The sequence below is a fragment of the Triticum aestivum genome, chromosome 6D (genome assembly GCF_018294505.1).
Source record: "Triticum aestivum cultivar Chinese Spring chromosome 6D, IWGSC CS RefSeq v2.1, whole genome shotgun sequence".
In the NCBI taxonomy this organism is placed as follows: Eukaryota; Viridiplantae; Streptophyta; class Magnoliopsida; order Poales; family Poaceae; genus Triticum; species Triticum aestivum.
Genome location: NC_057811.1, coordinates 409,804,649 through 409,815,564, shown reverse-complemented (window position 1 = coordinate 409,815,564; position 10,916 = coordinate 409,804,649). Strand labels below are relative to the sequence as shown.

General features: G+C 40.9%; 1 non-coding gene and 1 pseudogene across 1 annotated transcript; one reads left to right on the top strand and one right to left on the bottom strand.

Moving 5' to 3' along the window:
- Positions 1 to 3,344: 3,344 nt before the first annotated feature.
- Positions 3,345 to 10,916, bottom strand: part of LOC123141791 (uncharacterized) — a 50,244-nt pseudogene continuing 42,672 nt past the window's right edge.
- On the top strand, positions 7,038 to 7,110 carry TRNAK-UUU (transfer RNA lysine (anticodon UUU)). The gene has a single exon. It is a non-coding gene; the product is annotated as a tRNA-Lys (tRNA).

Below are 10,916 nucleotides of genomic sequence, written 5' to 3'. Positions count from 1 at the left end.
CACATGCTGTCGACTGTGCACACCACTTTGCACGCTTCCCGGCCAAAAAAATAAACCTCTGCAAGGGCCCTTCAAGGGGTACCCCTTGATTAGTTCCTCCATGTGTTTGCTAGCTACCCAGTGGCCCGCGCGACAAATAGAACATACCCTCATCCATGACAGAGCCGAATCCTATTAGGTGCTCAGTGCATCAGATTATTTTTTTAGGGTTGCTGACTGCATCAGATAGTCGGCTATTCGCACATATTGAGGGCGCATCATGGGCCGGCCCCTGTTGCCTATTTCTTAACTTTTTTTCTTCTTCTATGATTTTCACGGATCTCTGTGGCTTTTTTCTCTTGGCATCCCTTTGTTTTTCCTTGATTATCACACGTACTTTCCTTCTTTGCCTTTTAATTTCACTTTTATATTTATTTTCCTTTTTAATTTTCTAGTTCAATACAAACATATGATTGATAATCATTTTAAATATATGGTCAATATTTCTTTTGTTATGCAATGACTATTTTTAAATACACAATGAATATAATAGATACTTTCTAAATACATGTAAAAAAATAAAAGACAAATTGATAAAAAAATAATATACGGTGAACATTTATCAATGTATGCGATAACATTTTAAAATGTCAAGTAAACATTTGATTAATACACAACGATTTTTTTAATACATGTTGAACATTGTTTAAAAATAGAGGAAATCGGTATGTAATGGTACTACTAATTCAGAGAGGATTTAGTTGCAATGCTCTTGTTTTCTTTGGTTCATTCATTTTCTTATCTTGTCAGTCAGCTAAAAATAATAGTTACATTGTTTTAAATTGATACTGAGTATAGCACTACTAATTCAGTAACAAGTTCCCCAAGAAATCATGTAAAAAGAATTGATATGAAAACTCTAGTAATTGGTAGTCATGAAAAATTGAAGCGACGGGTGGGGACAGCACAACCATATAAAAAAGAAGCGGTCTAGTGTGAAAACCTGTAAAATGAAGCATTTGTAAAAGACAATTAACACAGTACAATCGAAGTCACTCATATACACGGACATACAATCACCTCTATGAATGCACGCACGCCCTACCCTATGAGCACCTCTGAGAGAATGAGCCGGCATAGCATCTTGAGATTGACGAAGTCACCACACGCGCCTCGTAGTCGATGGGGACGTCTACTCCCACTGAACGAATATCGCCGAAGAGTCTGAAATAAATCCAGGAAAATGCAAGCACATATGCTAAGTCTAGGATTTGAACTCTGGTGGGTTGGGAATACCATTGTCCTCATAACCATTCAACCATAGGTCGGTTCGCACGGCGGATTTTGTATTAGCGGATTGATATTCGTTGGAGATTGGTTCGTTGGATGATATCTGTTGCGAATGCATGACTTTAGGCAAGAAAAAAAAAGATTTTCGGCATGTGTTTAAAAAGAGTGGGATGGGCCTTAAGCAAAAGAAGGTACAAATATTTTTAGTTATGTTTTCTATTAATAAGCCCAAAACTTGTTTGTTGTAGACCTCTCAAAGCAGTCAATCTAGTTTCCATTATCGAAAGACAACATCTCGCCTTCGGTCTTGTATGAATTTACTATTCACCCACGAATTTATTTGTGTGCATAAGTGTTGGTTGTGTGCATCCTACCAATGTAGAGGTTGGGTGTATTCTCATTGTATTTATATCCACTTGATTCTTCATTTTAAACTAATAAAATCCACCATTTATCGAAGAAAAGACAATGAGCCACTCAGTAAGAATGGGAATCAGCCGTCCCGCTCTGACTCAGACCTGCATCTTGGGACCCTCTGTCCTATTTAGGGACATGAAATTGGCCCAATGATTTCATAGTAACCAGCACTCACTCGTCAGTATGTCATGCCACACATGCGCTATGTCTCGCTTATTGTGTGACGTAGCATCGCCTCTTCTCTAGCGCTAGACACGCGCTCGTTTTAGTGGGTTGACCCATTAAAGGCTTTTTTCATTTCCCGCTTTTCTATATCTCTTTATCAATTTTCATGATTATCTTTTATTTATTTATTTTTTCATCTTATTAAAGTTAACATACATGTCTAATTTTAAATACAAGTTATAATTTTTTTGCATATGTATGAAACAGTTATCAGTTACATAATGAACATTTTTTAAATACATGTCAAGCATTTTTCAAACACAACTTGACCATTTTTGTAAATGGTAAACATTTGTTTACATATACACTTTTTAAATTTTATATTATTCCAAATGTCAAGAGCAGATTTTAGAAACATGTGAACATTTTCTAGAAATGTCATGTACATTTTTTTAAATGGTATGAAACTTCTTCTAACTTGCACACACATTTTTTTACATCGTATAAACATTTCTATGAAAATCTGATAAACATAGTTTTCACAACACATGCACATTTTCTAGAATGCCATGAACATTTTTTTGAATCGTATGAAACATCGTTTTTAATTATGCAAATATTTCTGCTAACTGTGTACACATTTTTTGAAAATTTCAGGAATAATTGTTTTAAACGCGTGAACATTTTTAAAATGTTGAGAAATTTTTTAATGCCATCATTTGTAAAAAAATGCCGGCACATTATTTTACACTGCATGAATATTTTTTATGTGATGAATGATTTAAAAGTTTTCAGAAAATTATTTTTTTGGATATATATATTTAGCATATTTCAAAATTGTAAACAAACAAAAGCCAATGAAAGGAACGAACGAAGCGACTAGGACATCCCACTAGAGCGCCCCTTTTAAAGTTGCATGTGTTTGTCTTAAAAAACTAGAATTTGGTAACTAGGTTTGGCTTCTTTTCCGGGGAGGCGCAGTTTCAGGGTTTCACTCGCGCAAGTGTGTTCTCTTTGGCCTTGAGACTCGTCCCTTTCTAATCAACATCCCAACTTCGCTTGTTATTTGAGGTAAGTATTAAGGAGATCAGATCTATCCTGGGAATCGAGGGCTTGATTTGGCCTAAAGGAATGATGGCAAGAAAGATGCATGTTTTGGCACAGGGTGGAACAAATTTTTTAGGCTGCTTCCAATGGACCGATGCTTAGATGGGGTGCTAAGCATATTAAATAGCTTAGCAACCAAACTCCCCAATGCATAGGTGCTTAGCTTCTTGTAGCTAAGCTCTCTTCATTTAATAAGTCCAAGGATCTTTTGTAGAATATAAACTTTGTGGCATATTTGTGCTACGTATTAAGCAAATAATATCCCTTGAGGAAAACACATGGAAATATAGTTGACTTGAGTCCATACATAAAGTGCCAATAAGTTATGAAAATACATGAAATTACACCTACAATTAAACATGCTTAAAATAAATGATGATAATAATCTATTTTGGCCCAAACTTTTTCCAAATATGCTCTACCAAATCAGTTTTGAGTGCTCTATGAGTCCTACGATCTCGGATTCTTGCATCCCTTTGTAGCACCTGGGCGAATACCGGTATGTCGCCGTGTGTGAATACTGATGGTAGAACAATGGATGTACCTGCCTCCTTGTTCAAATCAAGAATATTAGCTGCCGCTTCTTCTTCATCCTCGACTACCATATTGTGGAGAATGATGCAAGCTATCATGACCTTCTGGATATCATCCCGGTCATACAAACGTGCAAGACGACACAAGATAGAGAATCGACCCTGCAAAACACCAAAAGCACGTTCCACATCCTTCCTTGCTCCTTCCTAATGTGCAGCAAACAACTTGTGCTTCTCTGTTTGTGGCATCGGTATTGTCTTCACAAAAGCTGCCCATTCTAGGTATATCCCATCTACAAAGTAATAACCATGTTGATATTCCTTGTCATTTACAAAAAAAAGTTCACTCGAGGAGCTTGGCCTTTCAGCTGCTTGATAAACAATGGTGATTGATTAGATTTAGCACATTGATGTCATTGTTTGACCCAGCAATACCAAAGTAGGCATGCCATATCCGGAGATCTCGCGAAGCAACTGCCTCCAGAATAAGACTAGGCCACCCTTTATCACCACGAGTAAATTGGCCCTTCTATGCAGTAGGACATTTTTCCCAACGCCAATGCATACAATCCAGGCTTCCTAACATGCCAGGAAACCCACGACCTTCGCCAATGCAAAGTAAGCACTCTGTATCTTCAGTGTTGGGGCTTCGTAAATACTCTGCATCATAGGTATCAATCTGAAGGACATATGCCCTAGAGGCAATAATAAAGTTGTTATTTATATTTCCTTATATTATGATAAATATTTATTATTCATGCTACAGTTGTATTAACCGGAAACTTGATGCATGTGTGAATACATAGACAAAACAATGTGTCCCTAGTATGCCTCTACTTGACTAGCTCGTTAATCAAAGATGGTTAAGTTTCCTAGTCATAGACATGTGTTGTCATTTGATGAACGGGATCACATCATTAGAGAATGATGTGATGGACAAGACCCATCTGTTAGCTTAGCACTATGATCGTTTAAGTTTATTGCTATTGCTTTTTTCATGACTTATACATGTTCCTATGACTATGAGATTATGCAACTCCCGAATACCGGAGGAACACTTAATGTGTTATCAAACGTCACAACGTAACTGGGTGATTATAAATATGCTCTACAGGTGTCTCCGATGGTGCTTGTTGAGTTGGCATAGATCGAGATTACGATTTGTCACTCCGTGTATCGGAGAGGTATCTCTGGGCCCTCTCGGTAATGCACATCACTATAAGCCTTGCAAGCAATGTGACTAATGAGTTAGTTGCGGGATGATGTATTACGGAACGAGTAAAGAGACTTGCTGGTAATGAGATTGAACTAGGTATGATGATACCGACGATCGAATCTCGGGCAAGTAACATATCGATGACAAAGGGAACAACGTATGTTGCTATGCGGTTTGACCGATAAAGATCTTCATAGAATATGTAGGAGCCAATATGAGCATCCAGGTTCCGCTATTGGTTATTGACCAGAGATGTGTCTCGGTCACACGCTTAACGTTCGATGACGATTTGTATTATGAGTTATGTGATTTGATGTACCGAAGTTTGTTCGGAGTCCCGGATGAGATCACGGACATGACGAGGAGTCTCGAAATGGTCGAGAGGTAAAGATTCATATATTGGAAGGTTGCATTCGTAAATCAGAATGGTTCCGAGTGATTCGGGCATTTTTTCGGAGTACCGGGAGGTTGCCGGAACACCCCGAGGAAAGATATGGGCCATAGGAGGGAGGCTAACCAGCCCCCACAAGGGAGGAGGCCGAATTCGACTTGGGTAGGGGGAGCCACCCCCTTTCCTTCTCCTACTCCCTCTCCTTCCCCTTTTCCCCCTCCGGTAGAAGGAAAAAAGGGTGGGGCCGAATCCTACTAGGACCGGAGTCCTAGTAGGACTCCCCTCTCCCTGGCGCGCCCCTTGTTGGCCGGCCTCCTTCTCCCCTCCTTTATATATGGGGGTAGGGGGCACCCCAAAGGACAACAAACAATCTCTTAGCCGTGTACGGTGATCCCCTCCACAGTTTTACACCTCGGTCATATCGTCGTAGTGCTTAGGCGAAGCCCTGCGCCGGTAACTTCATCATCACGTCACCACGCCGTCGTGCTGACGAAACTCTCCCTCGGCCTCAACTGGATCAAGAGTTCGAGGGACGTCACCGAGCTGAACGTGTGCAGATCGCGGAGGTGCCGTGCGTTCGGTACTTGGATCGGTTGGACCGCGAAGACGTTCGACTACATCAACCGTGTTACTAAACGCTTCCGCTTTCGGTCTACGAGGGTACGTGGACACACTCTCCCCGCTCGTTTCTATGCTTCTCCTAGATAGATCTTGTGTGATCGTAGGCAAAGTTTTTGAAATACTACGTTCCCCAACAGTGGCATCCGAGCCAGGTCTATGCGTATATGTTATATGCACGAGTAGAACACAAAGAGTTGTGGGCGATAATAGTCATACTGCTTACCAGCATGTCATACTTTGATTCGGCGGTATGTTGGATGAAGCGGCCCAGACCGACATTACATGACCGTGTTCATAAGACTGGTTCTACCGACGTGCTTCGCACACAGGTGGCTAGTTGGTGTCTGTTTCTCCAACTTTAGTTGAATCGAGTGTGACTACGCCCGGTCCTTGTTGAAGGTTAAAACAGCACACTTGACGAAAAATCATTGTGGTTTTGATGCGTTCCTGGTACGCGTCGGTCCTAAACAAACGGTTTTTAACCCCTTTCCGCGACGGCATTTGGAACCGTCGCCAAGTGAGTGTGTGCGATAGGGTGTCCTTCCCATACGACCCAGAAATCGTCGGGGATAGGCCGTCCTAGGGCCGTGTGCGATCGGGCGAGGCATCGAAACCCAATCATTTCCGTAGGTATGTACATCCCACACGGTAATACGAGAAAATCATTTCCGTAGGTATGTATATCCCACACAGTGAATCCCAGAAAATCATTTCCGTTCGTATGTATATCACACACAATCAATCCAAGGAATATGTTTCCGTTCTTATGTACATCCCACACAGTTTTATGTGTAGGCTCGTGTGTGAAAAGTATAACTATCACACACGGGCTGCCTTGGTTAACTGTTTGCTTTTATCAACTATATCACACACGATTTGATGAAGAAAACTGTGTGGCATTGGGCTACAATCGCAAGCGCTTTTACTGCTAGAACCGTTTGCAAAGGTCCATGACACATTTAGCAGGTTTATTAGTTTACAACTAATAATTTCAGTATTATGCAAATTCACATTTCATATCGAACAGCTGTTTGCCAATTTCATATCAGGCACATAAATATATTATAACATCACAGTTAAACCCGGCAATCCGACCCATGGGCGGCCACGCCCATGGGCACCCGACCCGAATGGGTAGGGTATGGGTCGTCATCTTCACCCATGGGTAAGCCCGATGGGTAACCCAATTAGTCGTGGGTAGGGTACGGGCATAAGGTCTTGCCCGTGGGTCACCCAATGGGTCGCCCGATTGTCTGACATGTGGGCCCTTCGGTGCACACCCTCTTTTCTTTTCCGCACCAAGCCTTCTTGTAAAATCGGGTGTATAGCTCAGTTGGTAGAGCATTGGGCTTTTAACCTAATGGTCGCAGGTTCAAGTCCTGCTATACCCAAAACAAAAAAACCTTATCATCGTCGTAACTTTCCTATCTATTTGTGTATGCTATTAGAAAGGGAAATTCGATACAACCAACGCGCAAAACCTTCCGTCTTTCCTATGAAAACAACTTCCGCCTGGATAGAATAGTTAGCCAACATGAATTCCTGCTTTTTTTTCTTCTTCTTTTTCGAGTTAGAATAAAAAGAAAACAATTTAGCATCTTTGGTACAATCTATATTTTCGCGAAATGGATCATAATAAAATGGATTTTAGGTATCTAGGGAAGATTCTTCTCCAAATCCAGAAGACAGACGGAATTCTAGGATTATCCTTTTGGGCAAAGACTTTTATGCAGACTTCTTTATGTAAAATCCGAACAAGTAATTGCGGAGATTCATGCCGGAACGTCCACTTTACATTTTAAAGAAAGGGTACAAAAGCATATTTATTCTGAATCAGACGGCGAAATGCACTGGAAGGTGGTTAGAAAGATGGCACATCGATCTTCTGTACACCCTGTTCGTGCTGTGGAACGCAGAAAATCCGCCTTCCTTGGAAAAAAATTCCTGACTCCGAAGTATCAAAGGGGTCTGACCCAAATTGAGCGAAGGCGGCCACTTCGCGATATTGTGCCAATTCCAGTTTTGAACTACCGCAGACTTGTTTCTGAGGTAAAAATTCCATGGATCGATCTCATCACTCACATCCAACAACTAGTGAAAGATGTCACGATATCTTTTTCTTCCTCATTCTTATTTTGGTTTTCTTTCAGCTGAAACTCTACCTAATGGTTCAGATTCCCCTGAGATTCATACAGACTCTACCTAATGGTTCAGATTTCCAGCTAAGCTAGGAGTCAGAACGAACTCATGAAGCTATCCTTCTTCTTGGATCTCAAGATTCAAATGGAATTTTATCACCCCGGATTTTGGCTTTAATTTCCACTTTATACTTGAGTTAAGCAAGGCACCAGACAAAGACACTTAGCATAGGAGTAGATCGGAATCAAACTAAGACAAAGAACACCTGACATGAAAACAAATGTCTCCAGACACTTATTGAATTTAAACCAACCTTAGAAAACTAAAAAGAGTCTACTCCAAAACCTGAACTTCACAGATCCGAAGCCTAAACCTTCACTACTTCCATCACTTCACAGAGCAGGTCTTGTTTTCAAACTTGCTTTCGGGTTAAGTGCAGAAAATCAATTCAATATTCCTGTCATTGAGGATCTATTAGATGAGCTACATGGTGCACGACTGTTTTCCAAACTTGATTTGATACAGATTGATGTTTCTGCTTCTCCTCTCTCGGGAATAGTTTACCGACCGGGCCACCTGTAAATTCTTTAGTTAAAACAGGCCTCGGGAGTAGTCATCCGAGTATCGAAAAAACTCTTTCATTTCAAAAAAAAAATCTTCTTCTTAAGAAGCAAATAGCATTTCCTATTGATTTGTCCTGGCCCAGTGAGAGAATTACCAGTGTCTGTCATTAGACTTTATCTTTCCACGGTGAACTCCTTTGTTGTTGAAAATCGGCTGGCTGGATTGACCTTTGGGATTGAGTCACTCGTACATTGAGTTCCTCGTGTTGCATACAATGAAGTGGTGTCATGTGACGCTGGGCATAATCTCTGAAAACTCCTGACTGGTTCGGTGTGGTTTTGTTTATTCAACACCAATTGCCTTAGCTTTCTTTTTCTGAAGGAGACAGAGAAGAGAGTAGCTAGATTTCTTTTTCTATTTTGATTTACAAATGGTCCGGTTTTATTTCAAAATGGTCCGTACTTTTCGATCTTTGGGCTTATTAAGCTTAAGAATCTTACTTAATAGGAGAAAATAGCCTCCTAAACATATGGCTAGCACCTTTGATGTTTGAACTTATTTGCGATTTTGCTTTTAGCAGAGCTTCCTTTTCCAAGTATTATCTCTATGAACCAATTTGGAGTTCACTCAGAAATAGCATATAAAAATGAAATAAATAACTGAAAAAAAAGAGCTGGGTTTCATATCTTTTGACCCGGAAGAGGGATAAGCAGGAATTCAGGTTAGCTTTTCTGTTTTCCGAATCTTACCCACCTGAGAGTCCTAGTCTCGAAAGGGCGCCTTGCCGAAATGTAAGGGGCCATTTTAGGATTCCATTTCTTAATACCATGACCAAAATGAACTCCTGCTTCTATCATCTCTTTCAAATACACTAACCCCTATCATCCAACAGCCATCTATGCTGAAAAAACACTAATAAGAAGCACCACACCACGTCCACAAAGATCACATCCACCGATTTTGAAGTCCATCTCCCCCCGCTCAAGGCCTTTGCTCAATTACTTGTTTGGCCCAAGGCCTCATGCAGCTAAAGGTCCGCTCCCTCAAGTCCATACATTGTGTTAAATTTTCAGCCCAACTTGCAATATGCAGCCCATGCAGCTAAAGGCTGGTGCTCAGGCAAAGGAACAAACTTGTTTAGTCCCACCTCGCGTCGAGAACAAGAAGGAACCAGCTTGCTAGCTATATAAGAAGGTGTGACCTTTCCAGCTCTTCCTCATAGGTCGTACCTGCCAGATGGGTGCACGTACGGCAAGACGTGTACTATTTTTGAAGTATATAAAAATAAAAATAAAAATTTATTTCAAACCTGATGGGCGCCCTAATGGGTCGGGTCACCCATCGGGTTCGGGCGTGGGTCTGCTTGTATACCCATGGGTAGGGTCGTGGGCAAAGGGTTAGACCCATTTACTTATCGGGCATGGGTCTGGTAGAGGTCGACCCGGTGAAACCCGACCCGACTGCCAGAATCACACTACGGTAGCTACATGAAAATAGCATAGTACAACATATAGCTAGTTCAACTTCATAAGAACAATATATTCATTTCCCTGATCGAGATCATCCAGGCTCGTCTTATCCACCGCTGCTTTCAATTCAGTAAGAACCCGTTTTGCATGGGTCAACTGGGAAAGTGCCTCCTCCTTCGCCAACACCATCTTAGCAAAGTCTAATTTAAAAAATCTAAGCTCATTCTCCACCTTCAACTTTTTATCTCGCATCTTGAAATATGCTTCAGTTTTGACAAGACTTTCTCTAAGCCTACGTGTGTTCTCTTCCTCTTCACTAGGCACATCTTCAAAGACTGTGGCCACTCTTGATCAACCCAATCCAAGTAAGAACACTTCCGTTCATCCTATAATATTTAAAACTAGATCAGTAACAATTGTAGGGGAAATGGGTTTATAGCAACATAGAAAATCACCAATGCTTATTTTGAAAAACTGAAGAAACATGTTAATTATGACATATCTTCTCAAAAAGATCAATGTGCAAATGAAATAATTGGTACTGAGACAACAACCAAATTCCGGAACATCAGAAGCTATAATTAACTACAACGACGCTACAAGTTCTTACTCATGTTCAATAAATAACAGATTGAACATTTTATGAGGAAGGTAAATATAACTGTAACAGCATAGCGACAGTGTTTGGATGATATCAAATTGATACTAACAGGTGTGTACATGCACAATTTTAGTAACATAGAACTAATAGCACTAATGCCGTCCACTATGTATGCCAAAACTAGGGTAAAGACAACTGTTGCTACATCTCGCACCGGTGCCCTGCACTGGCGAGCTGATGCAGCGGAAAAAAATCAAGGACCCGGACTCCGGAGCATGTAGTTGCTCCGATGGCCAGTTCCTTCGTGCCATAAAGATTTAGTATTTTACTGCTTGGCTGCTCGGATGTGTGGACCAAAGTTGGCTGCACAAACGGCTGAAGCGGTGCCAAATAATTTTCTAATGGCACCGCTGATGAGATGGCA